Here is a 16,143-nt window from a genome sequence, read left to right as displayed (position 1 = left end):
AAGAGGCGGCAAAGAAGCAACCATATCATATGCTTGCAAACACAACAAGCTGGTAAAATTCAGATGTCCAAAACGAGCATGCCACAATTTTACATCTAAAATAGCCCTTGAATCTGCAACTGCATTTGCAAAATTTTATCCACACTTGCCATACAAAGTGAGCTTATACAACCCACGGCACAAAAGGCTAGATGCCATAATTTCATCACCAAAACTGAGATCATGAATTGTACATCTGTCATCCACAAATTTGACTACAAGTCCAAGTATAGCAAGTGCGAATACAGACAAAAGATCCTTCTTGGTCCTAGGTACATAAAGGGCATCAACAAGTGTGAAGGAACTGCCATTTGCAGCACTAAGCACAATCTTTTGAACCCCTTGAACCGGATAAGAGGCATTGTTGGCACAAGTGACTAAATTTCCAAGAGGGGCAGACTCGAGAGAGGTGAACAATTCACGATGTGAGGTAATATGCTTTGTATCACCACTGTCAAAATACCTTACATGTGCATCTGGAGCAACTGACATGCATGCATCATGGACAACAGGATTGTAAGTGCACTCTGCACTAAAATCCCATTCTGCATCAAAATCGACATCATAGTCTCCCTTTACAGAAGACTCAACAATGGCTGCATTTGTAGTGGAACTAGCATTTGTAGTGGAACCACCCTTTTTCTTCTTAGCCTCTATGGCCTTCAACTTAGTACACTGCTTGATCAAGTGATAATTAGATTTACAATAATGGAGATGCATCTTCTTTTTGCCCTTATCACTAGAATTTCTATACGAATTGCATCCAGCAAAAGCATTAGGAACATAAGTTTTGCCACTCGCAACAGAACCATAATAAGTGGTTGCATTGCTATTGTCACCCTTTCTTTGAGAAGCAATAAAAGATTGTTCAAGTGCACGCTTCCTAGTCCTGTTTTTTTTGGAAAGTGACTCTTGCAACAACAATGTGCATAATGCATCAAGCTTGACATCTTTCAGGATTTCCTTGGGTCATAAGTCTCCAAGTACTAGCAAAAGTCTGTAAGAATCTGGTAAGGCATCAAGAACAGTCTGCACAAGGAAACAGTCTGAAATGACTTCATCTGCAAAAATAAGTTGCTCATTGATATCCTTGACACCAGCAAGGAAAGTGTCCGTATCATCTTCCTCATGCATAATCTTTGATTTGAGCTCTTTACACAGCAGCAAAGCTATTTTAGCCTCGTTGCGGCTTGCATAAAGACTTGCTAGAATATCCCAAGGTTGTTTTGCAGATTTTGCTAAATGAATGTGAGGAGTAATGGTACACTTCACAGACAGCGCAATCAACGCATGAGCCTGTGCATCCTTTACATACCAATGAGCATGTTTTGTTGTAGGAAAAACAACTCTAATAGCAACAATCCTTGCAGCAGACCTGCACCATCCTCAACATTGCCTACATCCTTAGAACTAGGATGTACATCAATGCCCTGCACAATATTCCAAATGCCTTTAGACACAAGAACATGTTTCATCATGTAAGCCCAAATAGGGTAATTCTCCCCATCCAATCTGTCCTCAATACTAGGACGTACATCAATGTCTTGCACAATATTCCAAATGCCCTTTAACACAAGAACATGTTGCATCATGTAAGCCCACATAGGGTAATTGTCCCCATCCAGTCTATCCTCAGGAGCAAACATCTTGAACACATCTCTGTTGTTGTCTGCCATGGAAAATATTGCACTTGATGTGAAAACTGTCCAAAATTAGAATACACTGAGTGAGACCAGCACTTGCTATATAGCACAACCTGCATCAGACTGTATGGGACCTGTTATGTAGTAATTGGCACTGACAAAAATTGTGCACAAAATGACAAAATTGCATGTGCAGACCTGGCTATAGTCAACGAAACGGAGGTCAAAATGAGCCCAAATTTTTTGTCGACCTGCGAATGCTCGCCAAAGCTCCTATAAATTGTAGAAAGTGACTAGGAGTGTGCTGGAGCTGCTGGCGACTAAGCCCGTGAGGATGCAACCTGCTATGATACCAATTGTTGGAATTAGGGTTGCAAAGAAACACACACAGCTTGGAGAAAACAAAGGAAGCTCAAGGCACACAACTGAGAGTATGTTACTTAGTGTGCAATTGAAAGATAGATAGCCCTAGGGTGATGGACGTATATACAATGCACGGGGGAAAACACCTCCTAAAGAGGGAAGAAATGCCCCGGCGTTCCTAGTGTGTTCACACACATCACTACCACATGTATATGGTAACATTTTTATGATGTTTTGGTGCTCAATATTGAATAAAATCTTTCTTGTAGCTAACAAGGAATAAAATCCCATTTCCTTACATCAATTTGAGGCCGAAAAGATTTATGTGGCCTTGTACTTTGAGGACCAACATAGCGATCATTCAATTCTTCATATCCTTGAAACTCATCTATGTCTTCCTCTATCTATTGCATTCGATGACTCCCTGTAGTCTTTGGCCAAAATGATATATATTCACCAACTTGTTTATTAGTTGGTTGTTCATGCTCGCTAATTATGTTTTGCCAATAAATAATAATTGGCTCCACATATTTTGTAGAATATTGGTCCTTTCCCTCTAGTAGAGTCTATCTTTTCCAAAATTCAAAATATGTCTTAATTCGTTGAATAACAAGCTGACTATCCCGCACATAGTCTGCTATATGAACCACATCTAGACAGCCTACTGGAAATTTTGGTTTCCCTTTATCATCTTTTGTCCACAACTCAATTCCTGAATCCCTTGGCATCCAATCAGGTGATTTGGGATGAATTTTGTATTGCATTAGTGGGATTTCACCTTGCATAAAGAAACTAAATTGAAGTGGATTAGAGTGTCCAACAAGAGCATCCTGTCCATCACACATGTACCCTATAACAAAGGATTTGAAGTGAGGAACTTGCGTCATCAAAAATGGTGTTGTAGCTGAGCTTTCAGTTTTTTAAAAATGTTCCACCAAATGTGGAAAAGTGAATGTCATTCTTCTTCGCAATCACTAAGAACCTACTAAACATTGCATCTCTGTCCTCATGTGTATGATCCACCATCAATAATCTCAAATGCACAGTTTTGGAAACACCTTTTGCTAATAGGAAGGATAAGTATGCAAATATATATCGATTCTTGTTCTTTCCTGCACAATTATCTAGTTGTTGCAAAAGATTATCATGCAATTTTTAAAACATGGGAGTGGACATGGTATCCACAACACATTGAGAGGAGGATGATTGCAAGTTATCAATCTCTTCATTACATCCTTCAATGGCCAACGATGGTGTTATTGTTGATGCACCCCTCTCACGCTCTTGCCTCATTTTGTTTTGGTGGTCTAGATTCGTCGTTGAGTTCAATGCATTGAATAATGCTACATTGTTGTGTGGCATACCTTCATGGTATAAATCTCCTAGTCCATGGTTATCTGTTCTTTCCAAATTCTGTAAGCATAATGTGAGGGAACCAATTCTAGCATTGGGATATGAAGGTCATAGACCATTAAGCGAGAAATGACCATACATCCCATGACCATGTCCATGTGTTATCATACCTGTTAAGGATACATGTAGTTGATATGAATTCGCATAGTCTTTTGAGTTCACTTGCAATCTAGGTATTGCTGTTTTTTTTTTGTCCATTTTATAATGTATAATGTTGTGGGACGCATTTCTAACCTCACCATCCTATCTTATTGCAGTAGTAGTGAGAACCACGATTAAATTGTCAATCCATGGGACAAAGCTGACTCGACTAGTGCATAGAAGCTACAAGATGGTGTCAATCTCTCGGAAAACAACTAACAACTTGCATCTAACTCATGCTACACTCAAGGGACTGAAATCACCAAAAGCCAAACGCTCATGGGCAAGCAAATCACATCCGTTACAGCATCAGATGACATCCAAACGTAATGAAACTTCTACGACATGTTTTTAAGACCTAAGCACACATGCTTATGGTCTCAAATCCCACCTTAGGTCAATTTTCCCAATCGCGATTATTAACAGCAATGGATTTTTGACCTAGTCGTTTTTTACCAAGAATGCATCTAAATGCATTCTTGGCAATGATGCCCCAATACCACGCCTTTGCTTAGTTTTTTATTTGAGAGTGTAAATTCCTAGTTATGATGAAATTAGGCCGCGGGTCGACGACGCCGAAATCTACAAAATACTGTGAACTGCTTACGTCAATGCGTAGAGCTCTTACCTACAGTTGCAATGCAACAAATGCGACTGCAATGTGACAACCTGAGAAGGAGTAGGAAGCGCGAGAAGGAGAGCAATGAGCGTCGTTAGCTCACGTTGTGTATTTCATTATCCAAAACTTCTAAAAAACTTACAAAAATTGGCTTTTATACCTTAACCAAGGTTTTTGGGTGGTCAAAACTAATAATTTGGAGTTCTACCAAAGCTGGGTAATGAAACGTTGATACAATTTGGAAGCTTGTAGCCCCGGCTCATTAATTACAGAGTTTATCCGAGAAAGTAGGAGTTAAAATATGTTGAGCTATATATAGTGTCTCTATACATAGCACCCTGGTCCCCTCTATATAAACTCATCTCGTGTAGTCATTGGTCACACTTTGGGGATTGCATATGATGGTGTCACCTCTTTCTCTTCTCGTCTACCTGCGCTCTTTCCCTTGAGTTCAACATGGTATCAAAGCTATGGAGAGCATAGACATGAAAGCTATGGAGAGCATATACATGAAAGATAAGTTTGCTCATGATTTTATTTTCTTAAGATGATCAAAGAATCTTTGTTTTTGTGTTTCTTTCTTTTTGTGTTTCTTTCTTTTTGTGTTAATGTCAACATGAAACATAATCGGCGTTTTGGGAACCGCAAGACTCACATGAAACACAATCCATGATGGAATCTTGTTTATGGCTAATCAAAGAGTCTAGTAGCTTTCGGTTTTGGATAGCGCAGCCATATCACAGCTATTTTTGGGTTCTATAGAGCACAACAATATTGTAGGAATTGTGCGGGTTGATGAGTTAACATCAACCTGTGTACTAGATTGGGCTTGACCGCATGTGGGTGGAGGAAGTTACACCTAAGTCGGCCGCTAATTTTGAGCACTAAATACTGATTTTCGTGCACGCGTGCTACTGACATCAAATTTCCATGGCTTCGTGAGCAAGCTCGGAGACCTAAAGCAGGATTCGTGTGTGTGGCTATGCGTTGTATGCACACAAAAGATTCTCACATTGATATTATTAGCACCTCGTGTGTGTGGCTACGTGTTGTATGCACACAAAAGCTTCTCTTAGTGATATAATTAGCACCCCACGCCATGCTTCTTTTACTGATATAATTAGCAACACTGAACACTATAAGTCATACAGAGGTGATGGTGTAACTCTAGGGATTTATTGTGAGCAGGATTTTAGAGTGGCAAGCATCCGTTTTATTCTTAGAACGGTAGGTATTATTACCACCCTACTGCTACTTCGGGCTCACCTACACAAAACTTCACAGCACCAATGCTTAGTGACGGCAGCAACTACAGTGATATCTTGCACAGGCCACCCAACACTAGGTAGCAAAAAGCAGCATTGACTGCTTGTAATTACCTCTTTGGGCTTTCTTCTATTGCGGGTTCCTTTGACTTGGGAGATGATAGCTCCCTTCCTGTCTCTCATGGCCTTTGTAAAACACTACAGCCGCCATGGCCCTCAATCACGTCAGGTGCGCTCTTTCCTATAAGGTTGTAGAATCTGCGTGTTCTCAACCAATGCGCACACACATGAATTTTCAACGTGATGGCACAGAGAGAGGAAATTAGTTGCCCTTGCGACTTTGACGCCACTCAGTGGGGTGCCTCACATTGCGGCTGGCGGCAACACGTCAGGGAACATGCTATTTTTACCTTGTCTAAATTAATGATCATGCTATTAATTTAAGAAGAAATCACATATTTTAAGAGTAAAGAGCATGATGACCAATTTTATTACATTTCTCCCATAAGTGGTCCGTTACATTTTCCATCATAGCACAGACCTCTGCTAAGGCTTCTCCTTTGGGCTTCTAGGTATATCTTGATAGTGATCATCTCACTATTTTCTCCTATGGGCATAGCGGTTGCCGCATCTTTCCTATCTGGCTTCAGGGTTGTGAGACGCTCAATGTTCATTACTTCCGTGTATCGATAGGACTCGATCTCGATTACTTTTTGTCAGTTCTATGTAAAATTTAAAGAGTCATGCTTATGTTATAAATTTGCTTCCATCACTTCTATGTCAAAATTTTAAAAGTGATGTTTATGTTATTTTATCGTTGATTTCTTATGGATTGTTATCAGTGATTACAGGTCTCTATTTTTTATCATCCATTGCCATGATTCTTGATGATGCAAGGTCATATTACGTGATGCGTCTTTATTTTCTTCATCCATGGCTATGGTTTCTGATAATGCAAGGTGATGTTACAATTATGCATTTGCATCCTCTCTATTCATGGCTATGGTTCGTGAAGCCATGATTTTTATTTCGTCCACCTTGATACTTATCACAGATTTTGTCGTCTATATTAGCATCTCATTTTGTAATTGACTTTTGATGATCAAATAAGAAATTTAAAAGAGCGTCTTTGATGCCATGGTACGTGACACCATGATGATTATATAAAAAGGGTGTCTTTGATTCCATAGAGAGTTCCATGATGCCATGGTACGTGACAACATGATGATTACATAAAAAGAGCGTCTATGATGCCATGGTATGTGATACCATGATGATTACATAATTTGAACTCGTTTGGGCCCCATCACATTTATTTTATGTCAACATTGTATATGTGTGTGTACATGTGATTTGCATCGACATTACATTTGTTTCTATGTCGTCTCCAGAGCAGCGTCGTGAACCGTCTCCAAGGACAATGTGATGTGCTTATTTCTAACCTTCATGTTGTGATATGTTTCTTGAGTTGATGTTGTTTACAAAATTTAAATCACATCAAGCAGTATGTATGGGGGCTCAAGGATATTGAAGTTGCTCTATCAAAGAATTTGCAGTAGCTCAATCCTCTATATCTTGGATTATAAGAAGACCCTTGAAAGGGCACATTGTAAAACAGGAGTGATGTAGCTCCTTTGAACATTGTAAATGTACATTTGAAATATTTTAATATAACGGTGGGTATATATAGAGCTGTGGGTTTTTCCCTTGAGCCCCCAAGGGTTTTTTCATCCACAGCTAGGGACCTTCATTTGAGCGGGGGTGTTGAGCTATATATAGTGTCTCTATACATAGCACCCTGGTCCCCTCTATATAAAATCATCTCGTGTAGTCATTGGGCACACTTTGGGGATTGCATATGATGGTGTCACCTCTCTCTCTTCTCGTCTACCTGCGCTCTTTCCCTTGAGTTCAAAAAAATATTCCCGATTTATCAAAGTAATAAGTGTTTTACAAAGAGAACTCCAAAAATTGGTATTTTTGTTAGCTTGCTGCTAACATTCCCCCCCTCCTCACATGTGTCGTCCCTTGACAAAGCTTTATGGGTTGAAATAGTCTTAGGACTAGCAGCTAGGGAGGTGGTATTTAAGCGCATTGAGTGCCTTTTGGTATCTGATTTTTCTTTCTTTATCTGGCACTTGCAGAAACTTCATGGTCACTCTGTTCTTCAACTCCACCGCTGCGTAGTCTACAAATCTTGAGGTGAGGTTGTTGATCATTGATGCAAATATCTTCGTTCGCCAAGTGAAGGATCCTTTGTAGAAAGCTTCCTCAAACGCCAACATATTACGTGATGGAAAGAACATACACCGAGTGTAGAAGCCATAGAGGACCTCTTTGGAAGGTTGACCACTAAGATCATAGTATAGCCCTTTATTTCCCCTAAGGAATGAAGTCCACGGGGTGCCTGCTTGCTCTGGCTCATGAAAAGATTCAATACAAGTGAGCAACATTCAGCATATCTTATATAAAATTGCGCAGGAGAGATCCGGTAGAATCTTAAAGAAAGACATGGCACCCATTAGGGTTTTTACCATGTATTCCTATGTGGCTTGTCCTTTCTCTGGAACTGGTAGTCTTGGGTAGTTGAGCCACGTTGGCCTCTTCTTCGTTAGTTCCTCATGCTCGTGCCAAGTCCTTACTCTGGGTACAAGACAAAAAGTGGGATCTCTTTGCAGGGCTACAGGTGCTCTTGTGAACAGAATCAAATACCTCAGATTCTTGTTCAACCAGCTCAACCTCCACTTTGGGTGGTCTTTATCTGCGCCATCTTCTTGCATGTCTTTGTAGAGCCTCTCTTTTACCTGTAGTAATTCCACTTTTATGAGAGGGTATGACAGGGATTGTTGATGTCATTGCACATTGATCTGATTGGGAGTGAGTTGAGTGACATTGACAGAGTGAAGAACTCTCAACTCCAATCCATGGCGGCCTTCCATTGCTCATCCACCTCTTGTGTGATCTTTTCTTTCAGTGCGTCCTCTTCAGCTTTTGATAGCTGGACCGCTGTGTTTGCATCTGTAATGTTTATCTAAAATTCATCTTCACCACTCATCTCTGCTGTGGAATGTATCTCCAATTCAAAAAATGAGACCGAGGGTATATCTATTTGTGGCTGCTCTGAAGGGCTTGCCTCTTCCTGCGTTTCCGGCTTTCCATCTCTCAGGAGCTGGTTAAATCTTTTGAGCTTATCTATTTTTTTAAGGATCTCTTCTTCTCTTTGGACCCCCATCAAAGCCAGGTCCATGCGCTGAGATTGCTCCATCTTTAATTCCATCTCGAAGTCTTTGTTCTTTTTTTATAGTTCCTTGTATACTTCATTTGTCCCTTTGATCAAGGCCATGGTTGGATTCTCTCTTATTTTCCGTAAGAAGATTGCCTGATCATTTATTCTTTGTTCAAGTATTGCAAAGAAGTGTTGGCAACATTCAATTGCACTTGAATTTTTTGAGCTGATAGGGTTGTCGTCAAAAGTTTGTTTGTAATGTCTATCAACTGTTTGTCTTTCGCTTTGCAAGCATCTGAAAATTTTGTGAGCAGATCACCTAGCTCTTCCATCCCTTTCTGCTATTGATCTCTTGCTAGCTGATGCTATTCAGCTTTGACGTTCATCTCCTACACTTGCCTCTGAAGATTGTTGGTGACATTCATTCTGACTTCTAACTCTCCTTGGAGAGTTTAAATCACCATCTCGAGTTCTTTAGCCTTTGTGTTGCGGCTAAGTTCTGTTGATCGGAGTCTCTCCATCATATCTTGCATTTGCCTTGCATATTTGTTTACTTGCAATATTACTTCGTCATTAAACTGTCAATCCTCCTATCTTGCTAGCTGATGTTTTGTACCTGCAGCCTCTTGTGTGTCTTTCTATTCTGTCGTGGCTGCTGGTTCTTCTTGCGTGGAGGTAGAGGGTTGGTCTTCTTCTTCTTTGTGATCCTGAGGCTTGTGGATGCCTTGGCTGTTTCTTGTTGTGTAGAAATAGAGGGTGTTTGCTCAAGCTTTCTGGTCTCTTTTGGTGTAGGACTCACTTTCTTTTCTTGCTCAGGTTCTTTATCTTGTTCCTGTGCAGTGGTAGCCTCTTGTGCAAATTCACCTGTCTTTTTCTGTTCGGCCTCCTGCGTGGCTTCGGTGGCTTTCTCTTGTTCCGACTCTTCTTCTTTTGATTCATATTCTATCTCCTTGGTGGGCTCAGCTTCTTTTGTGGTGTTTGTACCTATAGGTGATGGGGGTGGGCTTGGCATAGGGTTTTCTTGCTATTCAGTAGGACGGTGAAGTGGGTCGGGGAGACTCATAGCCTTGTTCTTGTGCTTCTTCTCTAACCGTTTCCTTGGCTTGTCTCTGTTAGTCTTCCTCTTTGGCTTCCCTCTCCTCTTCTTGGGCTTGTTTCAGTTTTAGGGCTTCTGCTTCCTAGTACATTTTTTCCAGAGACTATGTTGGATCTTCAGTCTCTTTCCTCGTGTGATGCTTTGTGCTTGGGCCTTTCAGTCCACTAGGCACCCATTTCTCTGGGTCCTTTCCTTGTGCTTGTTGGCTATGATGGTAGGCGTGTTTTTCTCTTTCAAAGCGAGCTTTCTTTTGCACCCGCTCTTCTTGGTGGGCGCCCACAGCTTTTCTCTTCATCTCCTCTCTACGAGCTCTCTTTTCCTCATTATCAGAGCTCTCGCTGCTGTGCCTTTTTGGCGAGCTTTCAGCCGACTCGTCATCTAATTTATAAGATCTCTTTGTTGATCTTGTAGCTCTCGAAGATGGTTGTGCTACCAATATCCATGTGTTTTGGTCAGGGCTAGGTGGTAGATTGTCAGCCATGGCGATGGCATGGTACGCTATCCTTGTCAAGACTTATGGTGCACCCAAGTAAGTGATTTTTCCTTCTTTCTTTGTGTCCTTAAAGGTGTTCAAGACATACTAAGAGAGGTCCACTGATTTCCTGGTTGTTGACTTGAGAACTTGTGTGAAAGTGGTGGCAACCACATGATTTGGCGTAGTGTACCTTGGTGGATTTTTTGCCAAGAAGTGGAAGTGCTGGTGGTATAACTGGGCTGACTCTTCCACTTGCTTGCGAATTAAATCTACAAAGGTAGTTGCGGCTGTCTCTTTGGTAAAAGTTCTTGTTGTTTTCTTGTCCCTTGCTCTCATGGTCATTCCTTCTGTGGGCACCCTGAGTGCTTCTGCCAATATATCTTTAGTTATGACCACTTCGACCTTATTTCTCTGAGTGTCAGATATTTGGGTAGTTCCATATTCTTTAATAGTGGACAAAAGCTCTTAAGCTTTCTGGAAATCCACTCTGCAAGGCTCCTGTTCATAAAAGTCTCTGAGTCCCAGCCTACGGTTGGCTTCTTTGGTCTCAGGCTTCGCGACAACATCATATACTTTGTTAGGTAGGAGTTGCAACTCCACCTGATGTCCCTCTTCACTCTTGAGTCTGTCAGTGAAGACTATGGTATGATTCTCTTCTAGCTGTTCTTTGGAGAGATAAGCTGCCTTGGCGGCTTTGACTGAATCGGGGTCTAGTTGATATGCAGGCAACTCCTACAACTTTTTCTTTTGTTTGAGATTCTTCTTGGCTCTCCCTGTTGCTTGCATGGCTCCTGTACAATGAATAAATTATCAACGTTAGCAGATTTGTCAGAATTTCCTCTAAAATGTCTTTTAGTCTGATATGCTGACAATTTTGGTCCAATTTGCTTCAAATCAATTTCTGAACAAGCATAGATGCATAAAAACATGCAAGGAATAAAACGGTAAAGTCAAAACAAATTTTTACAACCAAAGTAAATAATTGTGATTATTTACAGCTGAACATTTTTTTCAACTTTTTGCAACTTTGGCTTTATAGGCTTGAAGTATATACCAAATACATACTGTGAGTGAAATATGGGCTCATTTGGATGCATAGGGTGAAAATGGTACCAGATTTTGGCTTTAAGTCTCTGAAGTTGGTTCAAATTTGGCTATTGTGAGTGCGCGGATGCCGTGCATGTGGACAGAGAGTGCAAAGGGGAAAGAGGGAGAGAGAGAGCACGACACAGGATATGGGTGGAGCTCCCAAATCTCACTGTATGAGCACCATGTGAGAATGTGAATGAGGTCTCCTTATTCTTTGTATGCATAAAGAATGAGGAGATAAATGTGGGCGGTCGGACACTGGCCATGGACACTGGCCGACAAGCACGGCAAAGCACGGTGAGGTACACCTCCTTTACCTAACATTCTCACACTAAAGGCTGTGTTCCAATAAGTGGCGAGAAGACTAGCCTACAACTAGTATATACAAGAGGTGAGAGAAGACGACTCTCAACTTATGCCCACTGGCTCACTCTGTAACCGCTCTAGTGTAGATGCAACATGCATACCACTAGGGCTAAAGCTACGATGACACTCCTGATGCAGGTATCGAGTGACGACCTGCATGGTTCCACAATGCACAATGCGAGTGTCAGTCATCGCACGATTGAGAACTCCCACTGCAAATGCACCAACCGCATAAGCAAGATCAAGTCTCAAGACCAAAAGGTCAGACATGAGAGACCCAAAAGCCAACGAAACATGCACTATGTGTACAAACCTATCTCTGTCAGCAACCTTAGTGTCATACGCATCCTCATTAGGAACCACCTGACCATGCATCACTATGTCAGCATCATCTGGCAAAGGCATATTTGCTGAGAATGACTGCAAAACCAAAAAATCAGCACCACTGTAGTCACACACAGTTGTGTGAAGGATATTGTTGCCCTCAAACATATTAGATGCATCATAAAACAATGCATCGGTCTCTGGCTCAACTGATGTCACCTCAACTGATGACTGACAAAGCTGTGCATCCCCATAGATACCACTGTCTATGTGAACGTCACCACGAGACAAATGCACAACCTGCTCTCCATGCAGCACATCCGCAAAAGAGACATGCCTCGTCTCTTGCTCCAAACATGGCTACAAATACACAGAGACTACACCGTCTCGTGTGTTTGAAATATGCAAAGGATATACCAGATCACTCCTAGCACCTCTGGCTATCACCACTGATCCCCTATGCATCTGAAATGACCGCTCTCTAAGCAGTACACAATGTCCACTAATCTGCAACTGACGCATTGAAATGAGACTCTGACTAAGTCTAGGTACATAACATACATCTTGTAGCATAAGCAATGCACTACAATGCAAGGACATGCATACATCTCCAGCACCCTCTATGTCGTATGCTGAATCATCATCAAACTGCACACAACCAAGTCTCCCACTAGAAAAAGAGCAAAATAGATCACGACGGGCGTCACGTGAAAAACGCATGCTCGTCTAGTAGAAAACGCGTAGACAATGTGCTATCCCAAGACACAAAGTAGTCTCAAGGCAAGCTAGACTCAAAAATGACATGCTTGTATACACTCTAGCATGTGTCCTCATAGTAGCACCATGCATCTACCTCTTTCGTTGCATCATACGCCTGAAGCAATGACGCCTAATATGCCCATCGTGATCGCAGTTCCAACGTGTCATTCTCGCGATCAAAACCAGAACCACCTCTAACCTGAAGTGTCTCCATGCCAAAACTATGGCAAACAATGCTCGAGATCACAAAACTCTCCCACCCGAGAGCAAACCACTGTCTCAAGCAAAGAAGGATACACAACTCCTCACTCTTGTGAGAGTGGATACAAGAACACCAAACTGTGTTCAAACTCACAAAACCTGTCAAAGTGAGAGTAAACACTCCATCATTGTCAAAGTGGGAATGTATCGACCACTATACCATCAAAGACAAAAACTCCGAATACACATAAACCATGGCGAGAATCTGGAAAAAATCCGGTAGAGTTTCCCGTGAAATTTGAGCAAAAACTCAACTACAATCTCTACCATAAACCATAACACTATTCAATGCCAATGAGTATAAATGACAAAATGGCTCCATATTTTCACACAATGGCAATCCGCACTCAACGTACATCAATGGAGTGACAATGCATAAGAAAGCGCCAAAAGAGTTGCAATCTGGAAACTTGATCAATGCAAAAATAATGCTTACAAGAGAGCTCACCGGCACTTGAAAGTGCTCACCAAAATGCATATATAATGGGCATCAACTATGCACCATAACCATATGCAAACCCATTCACAAAGACCATGAATCTAAGCACAAAATCACTACCAAAGTATCCTGTGAAACCTGTGAAAGAATCTCCACCTGTGTACTCCAAGATATGGGTGGAGCTCCCAAATCTCACTGTATGAGCACCATGTGAGAATGTGAGTGAGAGCTCCTTATTCTTTGTATGTATATAGAATAAGGAGATAAATGTGGGCCGCCGGACACTGGCCGACGAACACGGCAAAGCACGGTGAGGTACACCGCCTTTACCTAACAGCTAGTGTGCTTAACACATCATGTACTTTGGATGTATGATGGCAAAATATAAAAACTCCCCCAATTTGGCTAGAAAGTAAATAATCCTAATTATTAACTTTTCTACCCAAAAAAACATTTTTTGGTACAATTTGGTTCTAGGCATTGTATAGACCCTGTGTATGAGATATGAGGTGATTTGGATCAAGAAATGTTGTCCATAACCCAAAAATTGTCTTGCAAATTCTTCTTTGCGTTTTCTGGCAATTTTCCAAGTTATAGGTGCTCATTTTGGCTCATAGTTGATTTTTGGCATGTAATCGGTGTGTACACATGATAGGTGAGGTGATGGTACAATTTCCAAGCAAAAAGAGTGCAAAAGTAAATAATCGTGATTATTTACAACAGTAACAAAAATTTTGTAAAGCTTACAAATTTTGATCTAGACACATTCTATACACCTAAAATAAGTCCTAAATTGAATTTGGTAAAGTTTGGTCATGACGGCATCACTTTGTGCTTTGTCGACTTTGAAATCACCGTTTTCTGTGAGTACACACTGCCTGTTGGGTTGGTCAGTCAACTCTGAGGCTTTGGACTTGGTGTCCGCAACATAGTCGTGAAGCAACTCGTTGAATTCTGGCTCATTTGGAGTCAGTTTGGCACCTACGTTGAATTTGATGCTTTGTAGCCTTCAAGCCGTTTTTTGCTTTTCGAGGGCTTTGCTTGATTGATTTCACTAAACCAATCATATACAGTATACGAACCTCGTAGGCAAGCTATCTGTGGAGTCAGATCGAAATGCTAACATTTGCCAAAAACCTAGCTTTTCTATTGGGGCCTCCTCGACCCCTGCCAAATGGTGAACTACTGATATAGAAAGGTTCTATTATGTTAGGGCATGCTGCAGTTCAAATCCCATCTGATTTGGTCGAGTTGACATGCCGCTATGGTCAGTTTTCGGATGTAGGTCTTCGTGCACTACTCGGTTTCGAGGGTTTTTTCTAGGGGTTTAGACTAGCTACTAGCCGTACAAAATGGATCATTGACGAGTAAATAACTTACCCCTCATGTCACGTGTGAGACACGCTGAAAACAGGCAGCTGTGAAAAGATCGACGAGCAAAAGAGGTCGAAAGCTCTCTCTGCAAAGGCTGCAAGTGGAAATGAGGTGGTTTTAGCCTACCTTGGATATCTATACCCAGACTTCCCGAACCAATTTTCCCAGATTCCCCCATTAGTCCTACTAGGTCATGAAATCTATGTTAGACTCAAAAATTTCTCTGATCGGATTCCTGTAGCTCATTCTGCAAGAATTTTGCAAAAGTAGGCCTTGCCGCCTAATTTAGGCTTCCCGCTTCTATCTTCTGATTTCATTGAAAATTTTTGTGCTTGTCTGCCTTGTCTTTCTGATCACCATTGTGTCTTCCTTGTTTCCATCTGAGCTTCCTTGCTATTTATTATTAATTTTTGACCTTTTTATTTGAAAAATCAAAGAAAATAGCAAAATGCTCTAAAAAAGTAAAGTGAAAATCCAATTAAAAAACATAGCTTTTTTGCTTTTTGTTGTTTTTTTCTATTTTTAAGTCTCATTATCAATAAAAATGATGAAAACTACGCAAAAATGACTATTTTTTGATAGTATATACACTATTTACACTCGTCGAGAAGATATTATCAATGAATTTTCCCTTGATAATGAATTATAAGGGCATTATTAGGTAATTTTCTAAAAAATTACACGTTAACATTGAACTTTCTTAATTACTTAGTACTTAGTGCCCTTCCACCCCTCCTAGATGGCGTACTTCGGGACGACTATGTCCATGGGTTGAACAATCGTGTCTATGCATAGCCGTGGTTGGCTCTACCATGCTTTGTAGATCAATAAAATTCAAAACACTATGCTATGCAAGAGCTGGGTCTTGAGTAATTAACTCAAGGGTTTCTGGTGTCGAGGTTTGTTGCCGATGTCTTCCAAAGAGCAAATCTTGTAGCTTGTGTGCTCTCTATTTGATTGTACCATTCGGATGCTTCAGCACACTGATTGCTTGGGCTGTTGGTAGCACTTTTGACTGTTGTCGAGCTTTTTCTCGCCATTGGTAGCTTGGTCTGCTTTGTGTTGTATGGTGTGGTGAAGTCTTTTGAGACTTAACTCGCCATTGCTTGATTGGTGTTACGGTTTGTGGAGAAGACAAGTGTTTCTTTTTCTTCCAAACCAATTTCATGCTAGATTCCTTGTTTGGAGATGCTCGTCTCTATTTCTTAACCCTTGGAGCCTTCTTTTCTTTTGTCCCGGTGAAGTCTTAGG

This window comes from Adiantum capillus-veneris, chromosome 5 (genome assembly GCF_014529385.1).
Source record: "Adiantum capillus-veneris isolate H3 chromosome 5, ASM1452938v2, whole genome shotgun sequence".
NCBI classification, from domain to species: Eukaryota; Viridiplantae; Streptophyta; class Polypodiopsida; order Polypodiales; family Pteridaceae; genus Adiantum; species Adiantum capillus-veneris.
This window is presented reverse-complemented; position numbering follows the sequence as displayed.